This window comes from Protopterus annectens, chromosome 1.part1 (assembly GCF_019279795.1).
Source record: "Protopterus annectens isolate FY-2018-M chromosome 1.part1, PAN1.0, whole genome shotgun sequence".
Lineage (NCBI taxonomy): Eukaryota > Metazoa > Chordata > Ceratodontiformes > Protopteridae > Protopterus > Protopterus annectens.
In genome coordinates, this window is record NC_056726.1 from 422,517,646 (window position 1) to 422,527,645 (window position 10,000).

Genomic DNA, 10,000 nt, shown 5'->3' on the forward strand with positions numbered 1-10,000 from the left:
TGTGTAAAATAAGCATTGCAAAAATCTGATTTGCCAGAAAACCCCAAATTTTAGGAGGAGCACTCTAAAATAAGATGCAAAAATCTGGACATTCTGTAAAAATATGGACAGTTGGGAGGTATAGTGTACATGTACCAACAAAAACTGTTTAATATATAGAGATTGAGCATGGCAAGAAATCATGAAATGGAAAAATAAACAATGCTCACAATGTCAGTAACAGCAAAAAATGTGTCAGATTAACTCTCGATTTCCTCTTTTGTGAAGTTAGTTCAGACGTAATTTTCAAATTTTATATAATTTTAGATGGTGCACCATCATTTATGGATGTCATTTATCATACACGTATGTCTTGTTTAAGATTAAACTTGCCTGGTAAATGTACAAGTAAATTGGAATGCAAGTTTTTTTTTCTCTTTTCTGGATGCAAAACTATACAAAATGTTTCATAGGACTGTAGGTTTGTACTAAAATTACAATTGCAAGGCCAATGAGAAGCTTAGTCACTTTAGCAGTGAAGTGACAAAGGTAGTGTAGTTACCAATGAACTATCATGATGTATATATAATTAATCATTCTTATTTACAGTAGGCATTAATTTGCAGTTACACAAATTATCAAGGCTGATTTTGAAGATGGACAACAGGGAAGAACTTTGTTTGATGTGTAGAGAAGCATATTTGATCAGAAATCTATCAGTCTTACAGATGCTGCTAGTCTTTCAGTGAGAGTTTTGGTTTTTGAATTAGGCGTTTGGTTTGAAGGTGTAAGATGTTAAAACACAGAGACTTCCGTAGTGTGAAATGCATGGAGAATGGTGACAATGGTCTTGGCAGGGCCTTAGTAGGCAGTACAGATGGATTGGTTTTTATCTAAAGCTTCTGTGACCTTGTCAAAGAACTCCACCAAGCAGATCAGTCATGACCTAACAAATCTAAATGGATTGTAGTCCAGGATATGGAAGTTGCCAATGTCATTTTTTATTAGCTCATTAATAACACATTCATGGTTTTGCATACCGTGTTGGTAAAACTAACATGCTTGTAGTTACTAGGGTCTGTCACAAGAACATGCTTGAGGAGAGACACCACTGTGGCTGTTTTCCAAGCTTCATGCACATAGTCTATGGACAGACTAAACAGAGTTTGAAAGGCTTGGCTATATGGTTTTATCAGCTGCAAAGAGACAGCCTGAAATACTGACTGAACACATATAACTAGTGTTTTAGTTTTATTGTGTGCTGATTTCACTTTGTCTTGGTTGGTTTTGGGTGGGGGGTTAGTATGGGGAGACATTTGGGGGGGGGCATTTGTCTATAAGAAGATTAGTTAAGTTTTCTGGAACAGAGTAGGATGTACCATTACAGATATGTTTGTTGCAAATATGTGCATTACTTCTCAGTTTCCCAATATATAGGCATAGAAGGTGTTGTGGTTATCTTTGGAACTGGTGGTCTCTCTAGAGTCATAACTTGCTCTGCACTCTCCAATGGCATATTTAAGGGTTTGGCTTACCAATTTTAAATCTCTTCTATTGTGGGGTAGGGCAGGTATGTTTTAAAAAATTGCTTTAGGAACTTCCACCAAGCAGGCTATTTATAGCACTATTTGAGACAAATGGGAATTGCGTCATGAATACATTTATTCATGACTGAGTAAATTCAGAGGAGAATGCAGAAAAAAAGATAGATGCACGGGTTGGTTTGGTTGGCTGCATATGCCAGTTGTTTTATCCAGTATAATGATGCACAGGAAGTAACTCGCTTTTGAATAATCCTAAAACTGAGTAGGTTATTGTGGGTGGGAAGGCTTGTTTTAAGGGTGAAGAATATAGACGTGATCAGAATTAACCAGGGAGGGAATAGCATGTAGGGTGAAACGGGTGGAGTGGCAGTTGATGAGTACAAGGTTAGGGAGATTAACAGCCTGGATGTTGGGGAGGTGGTAAGAACAATTTGCATCAGAGAATTTGCATTTACTAAGTTGCTGAATCACTGAGTATGTTTGTTAGAGGTAGCATACGTTTAATAGTTAATTGAAGGCTGTTTTAAATATCCCATAACAAGGGAATATGTTTAATGAGTAGCATTTTGAAATTTGCTGAGAGAGCTAAAAATGCTCATTCATGGACAGGGACCGGTAGGAAAGAATGATATAGTAATTAGTTTTGTTGTGATAAACTAAAACCTGTAAAAGTTCTAGAATGGTGTCATGCAGGACTTGATACTAAACATTAGGCTTCTTAATAAATATGGATATGTCCCCGACAGCTCCCAAGGTACCTGACTATATGGTAGGAACAATACCCTGGTAACAAGGCAGTGCTATTCAAAAACAATTATCAGTAATTCCACAAATATGTATGTTTATGAGGGTGAGAGAAGTCTGAAGATCAAACATTTTATTGTTTAAACTTCTAGCATTGTGACAATATTATCTGAATTAGACTTTGCTTGGTGGCTATGCTCATGAGTTGAACTTTGCTTAAAAAGTTGCTATGGGGGAAGCAAATGATATAGCCAATATGCCAGTACTATATGATGAAAGGTCCAGGCCATTCCTAGCAAAATAAAAATAAACTAAACGGCTCAGGGTGCAGAGAGGTGCAAAATAGCAAGACCAACTGAAAAAAGGAACTGCACCAAACTTACACAACCACAATGTTTATTTGCAAAGAAATAAAAGGTAAAATAACGTTAGCACTTTCACGACTGCTCCTGTCACTTCATCAGACCTGATGAAGCAGCAGGAGCAGTCGTGAAAGTGCTAACGTTACTTTACCTTTTATTTCTTTGCAAATAAATGTTGTGGTTGTGTAAGTTTGGTGCAGTTCCTTTTTTTCACTCCTAACAAAAGCAGGATTATCTGTTGACCATCTGGTACCAGGCAGCCATATACTGGATTGCTCTAGAATGACTGTAATTAACAAGCCTGTTATTGTAACCAATTAAGGTTTTCTTTGAACATAGGCATTATTCTTGGAGATGGACAAATATTGCTCAGTTTTAGTATTTTACTTCCTCTAAGACATAGGTGGCAAGTTTAACTTTGTTCTGCTGCAGCTCCCTTAGGGAAGAACACCTAAGATTACCCCCCCCACACACACACACACACACACACACCACACACACAAACACACGCAGATGATGACAAGGTTGTATTCATATTTTGGATGGAAAAGGATCCTGAGATCCCTTTCAACATCCCTGATGCTAGCATCAGAGACACAGTTCTGATGAGTATGGCGTCAGTGTGTCTTATGCTGGAATCACCTATGACTGGGACTTTAATGTTAGTAGCAGGCTTATGCGAGCTTATGGGTTCAGGCTTGCAGTCTTTGTGATCTGCTGTAGAGATATCTGAGAATGTAGGTATAAGTGTGTTCTTAGATGGCTGAGGCATTTTACATGGGTACCTGGGAGGCTTAACTGTAAAAACACCACATCTAACCAGAGTCACAGTGTGTTATTGGATAATAGAGAAGTAGGGAGATTAAAGTCTTTTAACGTGAAAATTCATACTATGTCATAAAAGTTGAAGTTTACATCATGAAAAGATCAATGAAATAATGAATAAATCAAATCATGCTTTTTCTTGTGACTCTTTGGTGAAGATTTATATCACTGGGTGTAAATGTGAAAGGGCAAAATGCAATGTCTGACAAATAAAGGTGACGTTAGTTGAAGAAATATGGAACACTAGAAAGTTAAGATAAGATATGTGGAACACTTAAGTGATGTAAGAAACAAAAATGTGGAAAACCTCATAGCAGTTAATTTTTTTGACTGTCATGGAGGGATTGAAGATGAGTTTATTTCTGTATTTTAGCAAAAATGGTACTATATAGAAAGGTAATTTGCAAGTAACACCTTCATCCTAGAATAATGCTGAGGTACAATATTTTAACTCCTATGAGTCTAACTTGTGAATTTAAAATAACTATTGTTGTATAATGTTTAGGAAAAATATGAAGTTTTTGTTTAGATGCAATATAATGTCTGGCAGTTAATGTAAGGGAATACGGCTCAGGTTTAATGAGCTGCTTCCTGTAGTTATGATTCTTTCCAGGCCCAGCTACCTACTTTGTAACTCTGAGCAAGTCACTTAACCTGACAGTCCTCCTGGGATGGCCCTGCAAAGGAATACTTTGTCCAGTGGCTTACCTCATTAACAATTAAAGGACAACAATGGGATTCTGTTATTACATGCTCAAATTCTCTGTCCTTTTTCTCCCTGTTTACTGTCCTTGCTACGAATAAACAACAATACAGCATTTAAAATATTTTAAATTGACTGCTCCCTCCACTAGAACAGTACCTTGCTGTACTGTGGTGGTTTTACTTTCAAAAAACGTTTAGCCTGCCCTGGAAAAGTCTCCGATTCATTGATGTCATCAAGGCCATTGAATACAGGTAGTTTTCTGGGCAATTCCCTCCCCAAACTGACATAACCATTACCATCCTAAAAACCCACCCATGCTGTGAGGTCACAGTTCCCTGGCTCTTCCCCTACCCATACAGAAAGTAAAGGCTAGAACAAGGAAACAGTTCATGGGTCAAGTCTCCTGCTGTGAGCTGTCAATCACAGCAGGTAACAGCTCATATTACCCTTAGCACTTTGACAGCTAGGGAACTTAGGTATGAAGGGGGATGGGAGATGAGTCAAAGTAGTACAATTCAGGCTTCACAAAAGACTACAATTTAGCCATTCTAAAAAGAAGCAGCAGTACAAAGCACTTTGAAAGTCTGTCCTGTGGCATTTGCACTGTTTGTGTTTTAAGTAGTCATTGAACGGTATGAAATGTTACTTAAAACTAACTAACTGAAAGACAGCAGTGTATGCATGTAAAATGTATGCAGTGACAGGAAGTTTAGGAAGAAAGAGGCCAGCATGAAGTAACGTTTTACAGACGAGCACTGCATTGTGGGATACCTAGAAGCAGACTAAACAATCAGAATTACTTCAAGATGCCAGACCCCATGTGGTCAGACTCAGGAATTATGTATAAAATATTTAAAAAACAGCAAATAGTCCCAGAGTTGTGTTAAAATGTAGAAAACACCAAACTATGATGAAATAAACATTTTTTTTGCGTCTGTGGGTGCGGTTCTCCTTTAAGTAAAAAAAGTGTTTATTATTTATAGTCTTATTTATCCATATTATAGGATGCATTGAAAATTGCTTGGTTAATGAAGATGATTATTTGAATGATAGGATGATTAAGTCCTATATAAGGTATCTAACTGACTGTGCTTTTAGATCCATTGAAGGCAAATGGCTGAGATACCAGATCCTTGAGAATAATAAAAGTTGTTTTGCACCTTTTTGTTTTGGTCTGATCTGTTGTTTTCAGTAAAGTTTCTATTTTGGTTATTTTTATACCTGGAAGTCTTAGTCAGGGATTTTTTTACTAATTCAGAGTAAATAGGTGTAGCAATATATGGCTGTTTACTGACAGTGCTAGCAGTGCAGAAACATATCTCCAATCCAAGTAGTTAGTACCATCTCTTACAGGTTAAGTTGGAAACTTTTAGGAGTAGAGAGTTGTCGGTAAACACAAGGCAGTGTTTATTCTGCATCAATATGCCTCGTGCCAACAAAACTGGCAAGTCGAGAGGTAAGATCACATCATAGCTGCATGATAATGGGTATTAAGTCCTTTAAAGTTATATTACTAAGAATTGGTCCTAGTAGTTTAAGTTTCATTAGGATACTGATAAGAAAATTAGTGCCATGAATAGCACTGGTAGGGGTTAAATTAGGTACTGTGTATGGAGGATGCATGTTAATAAAGGAGCAATATTAGAGGGTAGTTGTGTTGTTGAGAAGAATGCAATATTACAGAGTTGGGGAAAGAGTGTAGCGGGGAAACACACCAATGTTATACGTGGGGAATAAGGAGGTAATTTTTTAATGACATGCAAAATCAAAAGGGAACACATTAAGTTAAGGCTACTAAGATATAACTAGTGATTCCATTCTCTCAGATTTAACTCACTGGCCAAAGGTTCCTTGACTTTGTTAATTCCAATTCCCTGGACCAGCTGGTTGACACCCCCTCAAGTGGTGCCAACATCCAGGATCTGGTGCTTACTAATATGAGGGAATCACTGTAGCACCACTACTGTGAGGTCTTCCCTGGTGAGATCTGACCACAAATCAGTCTCATTCAAAGTAATTATCACAACTGCCCCCCTCCCCCAGCAGCAACTAAAGTAAAAAACTTTTCCAAAGCAGATTAGTACCTCTTACAAATGGTATAAATAGCTTCACTGCACATCTCAACTGAGATGGAACTGGCAACTATGTTGAGTTCTACACCAGTGCTTTATACAAACACTTGTAAAACTGCATTGTCTCGGCCGTACCTGATAGGACCAAAATAAGCTCCTCGAGGAAGAGCAAACCTGCCTGATGAACAACTGCCATTAACAGGCTTTACAATAAGAAGAAATTGCTGTCTATGAGTAAGTGGGAGTGAGCGCTAAACTGGAAACACTCTCTCCTCAGCATAAACAAGCAAATAAGACTTCTTGTGAAGTCCTCCAAAGCAAACTATGAATCCATATTAGCTTCCTCAACTAAGGACAACCATAAGGTGTTCTTTAGTTACATCCGTAACCTAAAAGGAAAGGCCCAGATTTGTGGCAAACTGGTAGTTAATAATATCACATATAATGAACTTGTGGACATAGCTAACCTGTTGGCTGACAGGTTCTATAAAAACTTCACTCCCTTGTCCCTGCCACACATACCCCGTGACATCCCTATCACCTGTCCCCTACCTTGTATCTATAAATAGTAGGTTGTAAACACCCTCTCTAAGCCCAAAAACACAGCATCTATTGGACTTGATACCATCCCAGGCTGCTTCCTACATGGGCTCCAACAAGAATTAGCAACACCATTGGGTACTCTTTTCAATCATAGTCTAAGCAATGGCTTTGTCCCAGCTGAATGGAAAATGGCCCCCATTTTTCCCTTGCACAAAGGTGGTGCTTCCACTAACCTCGAAAACTATAGACCTATTAGCCTGCCTAGTCTTATCTGCAAAGCCATGGAGCTAATCAACATGGACCTTATCAACAAAGATATATCTCCAAACACTTGACCCTACTCAGTTTGGATTTTTCAAAGGGAAATAATACCTATTAAACCTGGTGAACTTTTTCGAGACAGTCAACAAGGCCCTAGACGAGGGGAAATCTGTGCATACAGCCTACCTAGACTTAGCTAAGGCTTTTGACACTATACTCCACTCAGGCATCATTGAGAAACTCACACAGCTAGGTAGTAACCCTTATATCATTAGATGGGTTTCTAACTGGCTCACTGATAGAACACATATAGTCAAAATAGGGAAATCCACCTCCAACAGCAGACCTATAACCAGTGGTATTCAACAGGAATCAGTCATGGAACCTCTACTGTTTGTAATCTATTTCTCCAAAGTACAAGAAAAAACTAAATGCCTATGGCTTGCAAAGTTTGTTGATGACTGGAAACTGGGAGTGGTCATAGAATCTCCAAATGATGTCAACAACCTACAAGAGGGTCTTACACAAACAAATTATTGGTGTCAAAGTCATGGCTTTAACCTCAATGCAAAAGAGGTATTATCATCCCTTTCAGTAAGAGTGATGTTCCTGCTAACTACCACATCAATAGCAACATCCTAAGTACACATTCAATGGTGAAAGACCTGGGAACACAGGTTGACAGCAACCTTACCTTCGATCACCATATCTCCATAGTGGTAAGCAGGGCATACTGTATTGCTCATCTCATAAGTGAGGGCATTGCCTCCAGAAAAAAAAGAAGTTATAACCTCCCTGTACTCTTCCCTCATCAGGCCAATACTTGAGCACAATGCTCCTTTTGGTATGTACCTTTCCAAGCACCTGCAGAAATTGGAGAGATCACAAAGGTTCCTCACAAGGAAAATTCAAGGTCTTCAGCATCTGTCATATGTGGGTCATCCGAAATCATTATCACTTTATTCTGTTTCATACAGACTACTCAGAGGTGATGTCTGCCTTGCATATAAGGCAGTCTCTGACCCTGCTTTATTGGAAATGCTGCATCTCCGCAAGTCAAATGGTACACAGGTTACTCGCTCTAATGGCCTTAACCTGGTATGTGACTTTAATAGAACCTGCTGGAGGGACAGATTTGTCTCTCAGGGGTTACCATACCTTTGGAACGACTGCCACTTCATGTCAAACAGAGCACCCCCATTGGCTCTCTTCAAATGCAATCTGGACAGTTGCATGCACAACTGTAAATTCATCCCAGGGGGTCCACCTGTGTCCCTCTTGGACAGGGGCAATAGGTGCTGATCATGGAAATAAGGGTAGGACTTGGCTAGGCTTGTAAGGGCCCTAGGGCCATTAGCCTAGTAACTTCCTATGATCCCATGATCCCGTGTAAGATAATCTTATTAAAACTGTTTTTCCAAGATCATACAGGAAATTTTTAGAATAAACAAATTATCCAAGTTTCAGTTAAATAGATGCAAATATGTTTTTTAATAAGCTAGAAAAACAGCATCTTTTCTGTTCTGGAAGATTTAAACATAGACATTTTTATGTAGGATCTTTTTGCTCCATATGGTGGCAAATACACAATATATTAATTTATTTAGCTGTATAAACCTATTAAATCTGATTAGAAGCATATGTTCATAGGTTCATAGACACACTAAAATATTAAATGCTCCTCCTGCAGTACTTGTAATCAATGATCAATTACTTCATATGTGGTGTTTATTAGCAGTTGCATGAAATGAAATAAAGAAGTGTGAAAAGCCAGTTTCACCTACTTTCTCTGAAATTATTAATATAATTAACATTGCGTATGAAAAAGACTAATACAGTTGCTTTAAGACCATAAAGGAAACATATTAACTACAAGTAGTGCAAGTACTGGACAAAATTAGCTTTATTATTAGACAAAATGAAAGTGAATACCCTGTGAATATTTTTTTAAGTACATACTGTTTTATTGGAATATTTATTTATTTTTATTTACATAACCTTTCATTACTGAGTAAGTGGACTGGTCCAAGGACCCTTTTCAGTAATGACCTGGATCCGCCACATAACACACGCACTCAGGTCACTCCACAACAAGTACAAATATGACACTGTCATTGTCCATGTTGGTGTGAATGACCTGAGACATACCTCCCTGGACTACATGAAAAGAGACATGGAAGAGCTCTCCGATCTTGTAGCCCAGGCAGGTATGACCCTAGCCCTGAGTAGCATCCTGCCATCACCCAGAATGATACCACAGTACAAGGACAAAATGATTGACTTCAACAATTGGCTAAGCTTCTGGTGTCATTCTAAGGGGATCCAGTATTTGTCTGCCTGGGACGACATGATCGACAGACCACAATGCTTTGCCAGAGATGGCCTGCACCTGTCACCCTTGGGATTCCAGATACTGGCAAAGGCTCTTGCCACCCCTATAGTGCCTTTTTTAGGCAAGGTTTAAATGACAAATTCACAACTGTAACAGGTACAAGCAAGCAAAATCTGAGGGTAATGCTACTCAATGCTAGAAGTCTAAACCTCAAAATGCACTCACTCGAGGCACTCCTTAAAATGGAGAACATCAAAATCTGTGCAGTGACAGAGACCTGGTTCAAAGCTCCAGAGAGCACCCCAGCATTACCAGGCTATAATTCATACCACACCTTTTGGCCACCTAACCCGGAATTAAGCACTACAGGTGGAGGCGTGTCCATATTCATTAAGGATATCCACACCTCCAGGCTAGTTGCACAGCATAATGCATCCGAGATTATCCAAGTGTAATTAACTCTGGGCAAGACCGCCATCCAAATTGTTGCTTGCTACAGACCCCCCACCATGCCCCAGGATTCCCACTCCTCATTTCTTGATACACTGGAAAGTATACCCAACACCCTAATAATGGGCGATTTCAACTACCCCACCATTAGCTGGGAAAACTACTCATGTACCAACTCTTTT